This window comes from Physeter macrocephalus, chromosome 11 (genome assembly GCF_002837175.3).
Source record: "Physeter macrocephalus isolate SW-GA chromosome 11, ASM283717v5, whole genome shotgun sequence".
Classification (NCBI taxonomy): Eukaryota; Metazoa; Chordata; class Mammalia; order Artiodactyla; family Physeteridae; genus Physeter; species Physeter macrocephalus.
Window position 1 is genome coordinate 43,686,240 of NC_041224.1, and position 3,787 is coordinate 43,690,026.

The window sequence follows — 3,787 nt, forward strand, 5'->3', positions numbered from 1 at the left end:
GGGCCTAGTTGCTCCGCAGCATGTGGGATCCTCCCAGACCAGAGCTTGAACCCGTGTCCCCTGCATTAGCAGGCAGATTCTCAACCACTGTGCCACCAGGGAAGCCCCAAGATAAGAGTTTTGAGTTGAGTTTTTTTTTTTTTAATAGTTTTTAAAAAATAACATATAAATGCATAGTCAGTGTGGAAGAATCAGAGAAGCCCAGGGTCACCCCTCATTCTGCACGTAGAGCTGGCCACTGCAAGCAGGCAGGAGGAGGCCTTCATTCTGGGGAGAGCATGCAGGCTGCTGCCAGCTTTCCACCTCTGGTGCCTGAGTGAGCGACGTTTTAAAAGTTTAAAAGCTTAGGGCAAACGGGAGAAGGGACACTTTTGTGGAGAAAGACAAGGACCGCAGTTTTTTGCAGCTCTGCCTATGGGACAGTCACATGGAGAGGGCTGGTACACAGTGCATTAAAGCATTTTTTTTTAACTTAAAGAAGTAACCTATGCTTTGCTTTAAAAAAAAAACAATCAAGGATACAAGTGAGTATACAATTAAGTCTCCTTCTCACCTCAGATCCTTATTTTCTGTTCTCAAAGCAACTGTAATTAACAACTCCTTATAAATCCTTGAATACTGTTCATACACACAAGTACAGACATGCATATAATCTTTTTTTAAATTTAAATGGAAGTGTGCAACACATTGTTGTGCCGTCTGCCTTTTTCACTGAAAATGTATCCTAGCAGTTGCTTCCAGGAGGCACTCAGATCTGCCTCATTCTCTTTCCCTATTGATGACGCCTGGACCCTGGACGGGCAATTTGACCTCTGTCTTCCTCGCTGTACTGTGGGGATGATAATAATCATAGTAAGAAACAAGATATGCCACAAAAGTACTTAGCATAGTACCTGGCACACAGTAGGTGCTCAGTAAAGGTTAATTTTTTATTTTTAAAAATTGAAGTATAGTTGATTTACAATGTTGTGTTAATGACTGCTGTACAGCAAAGTGAATCAGTTATACATATATACACATTCTTTTTTTAAATATTCTTTTGCATTATGGTTTATCACAGGATATTTTAAAAAAATACTTATTTATTTATTTAGGCTGCCCCGGGTCTTAACTGCATAACGCTGACTTCTTAGTTGCAACATGCATGTGGGATCTAGTTCCCGCAGGAATCGAACCTGGGCCCCGTGCATTGGAAGCGCGGAGTCTTACCCAATGGACCGCCAGGGAAGTCCCTATCATAGGATATTGAATATAGGTCTCTGTGCTATATAGTAGGACCTTGCTGTCTATCCATTCTATATATAAAAGCTTACATCTGCTCACCCCAACCTCCCACTCCATCCCTCCCCCAACCCCCTCCCCCTGGGCAACCACTAATCTGTTCTCTATGTCTGTGATTCTGTTTCTGTTTCATAGGTAGGTTCATTTGTGTCATATTTTAGATTCCACATATACGTGATATCATATGGTATTTGTCTTTCTCCTTCTTACTTCACTTAGTATGATAATCTCTAGTTGCATCCACGTTGCTGCAAATGGCATTATTTCGTTCTTTTTTATGACTGAGTAGTATTCCATTGTATATATGTACCATGTCTTTATCCATTCATCTATCGATGGACATTTAGGTGGTTTCCATGTCTTGGCTATTGTGAATAGTGCTGCTATGAACATAAGGGTGCATGTATCATTTTGAATTAGAGTTTTGTCCAGATATATGCCCAGGAGTGGAACTGCTGGATCATATGGTAATTCTATTTTCAGTTTTCCGAGGAACCTCCAAACTGTTGGCTGCACCAATTTACATTCCCACCAACACTGTAGGAGAGTTCCAGTAAAAGTTAATTATAATAATACTATTGCTGCTGCTAAATAAGTGGAAGTAAAATTGCTGGGCAGAGGGGTCAGGACAACATGGAATCAGTGAGCGACCGGCCGTGAGGCAGCGCATAGATGGAACTAGGGCAAGTTTTAAAAGGAGGACTGAAAATAAAGTCATTAATCTGTTCAAAGAAGATGTGGGTGACTTTTAAAATATAATGTTGGCGTGTAGAAGGGCTTTCTCTATGATCTAGTAATAAATAATGGCTAACCTTTACTGAATGTGCCAGGCAATGTCCTATGAGGAGATAGGACTGTCACTGTTTTACATATGAGGACACTGAGGTCTGACCTGTCACACAGCTGGGGCCCTCGTCTACCCCCCCATCACATTGCAGATTTGCACCCTGAATTTGAGGCTCTTTACAATGGCCCCTCAGCAAAGCCTAAGGGAGAAGATGGAAAAATACCAAACTTCTGTTTGGCTAAACAAGCAACCAAAATTACTCCTATCCAAAGACAAAGCAGGAAAAATTATTCACAACATATTAACAAAGAACTCTTAAAATCAAAAGAAAATGAACTCACCGGTAAGAAAAAGACCCAGGTGGGGTCACAGAAGGAGAGAGAGAAACATACAATAGATATAACACAAAGATGCTCAACCTTGTTAATTTCCAAATTAAAATAGTAATGAGCTATCAATTTTTATCCCTCATTTCTTGGCCAGTACGGGGAAGGGGTGAGGATGCAGAGTGAATCCACCGTCTCTGGAGGGCTGGTGGGTACAACTATCCCAGTTCAAACATGCCTACCCCGTAACTCTGAAAGTCCACCTCTAATTTACCCTACAGAAATATTAGGAAAAACTCACAAAAATGACTGGTTGAGGATGTTGTCTGGGAAAGTGGGGCCAGCGTGACACCCACGGTGAGTCTGCAGTGGGCTGGGGCGCAGATGGGAAAAGAGGACACAGGAGTGGGGTGTGGACTGATTGCTGGGAGCCGCGCTCTGGGCGGAGGAGAAATAAGGCGGCTGCAGAACTGGGAAGGCGCTTGCTTGTTTTCGAACATGGGAATGTCGTCGGGACACATGCCTGTGATTAGGACAGTGGAGGGGAAGAGGTCACCAACCAGATTGGACAATAAGGTCTGGGTGTCCCGGGGGGGAGATGGCCTTGGGTATGAGCAGGAAGCCTGTTTCTCTGCATCAGGAGGGGGACGGGGGCTGGGGGGTGACCCAGGGGACGCGGGTGAGAGGGCAGCCAAGGAACTGGCATGATCTGGGAAGTGGGAGGTGAGGTTATCCACCAACGGCCAGGGCAGGGGTGGTGGAGCCGCCTGCCACGTGGTACCAGCATATCTGCAGTGTGCTTCCCCTTGGCAGTCAGTGCTCAGCGGTGAGGAGGGACAGGGGAGGATGCGTGTTCATGTGAGGCTGGGCACTGACCGTCAGGTGCCCCCTGGGGAAAGCCCTCTCTGGAGCCTGAGACAACCTCCCTCCACCATCAGCAAGGAAAGGGTTTTCCTTCCCATGATGGCACAACACATGTGACTGCTGTCTATCGTTTTGAAGCAACGTGTGTGCATACATCTTCCAAAAAGATGGACTGTCCATCTGCAAAGTGGGAGAGGAGACGGAACATCTGTAAGGCCTCCCACAAAACCTCTGAATTCCAATAGCCTGATGGCATGCACATTTGGGATCTATGAGTCTATAAATAATTTTCCAGGGATTCGTCCCTTTGTTTCTCAAGAAAGGCAAAGGAAGGTTAGGATAGGCCTACAATTTCTCTCCCAGGGATAGTAAAAACGGGGGTGGGGTGGGGTGGGAGGGTATTCCTCCTCCACCCTCAAGGGAAATGTCACCTGGTGTACCACACAGGGCCTGCCGACCCCCTCGCCAAGGGGTGTGTGTGCCCTGTGGAGCTGGGACTGTTGGGTCAGCACAGAAGCCCAAAGGGGGC

The 3,787-nt window shown here is 45.7% G+C and overlaps 1 protein-coding gene across 1 annotated transcript in view; it reads right to left on the reverse strand.

The window, feature by feature from the left end:
• Positions 1 to 3,787, reverse strand: part of WDR93 (WD repeat domain 93) — a 42,672-nt gene that overhangs the window by 1,229 nt on the left and 37,656 nt on the right. The window lies entirely within an intron of this gene.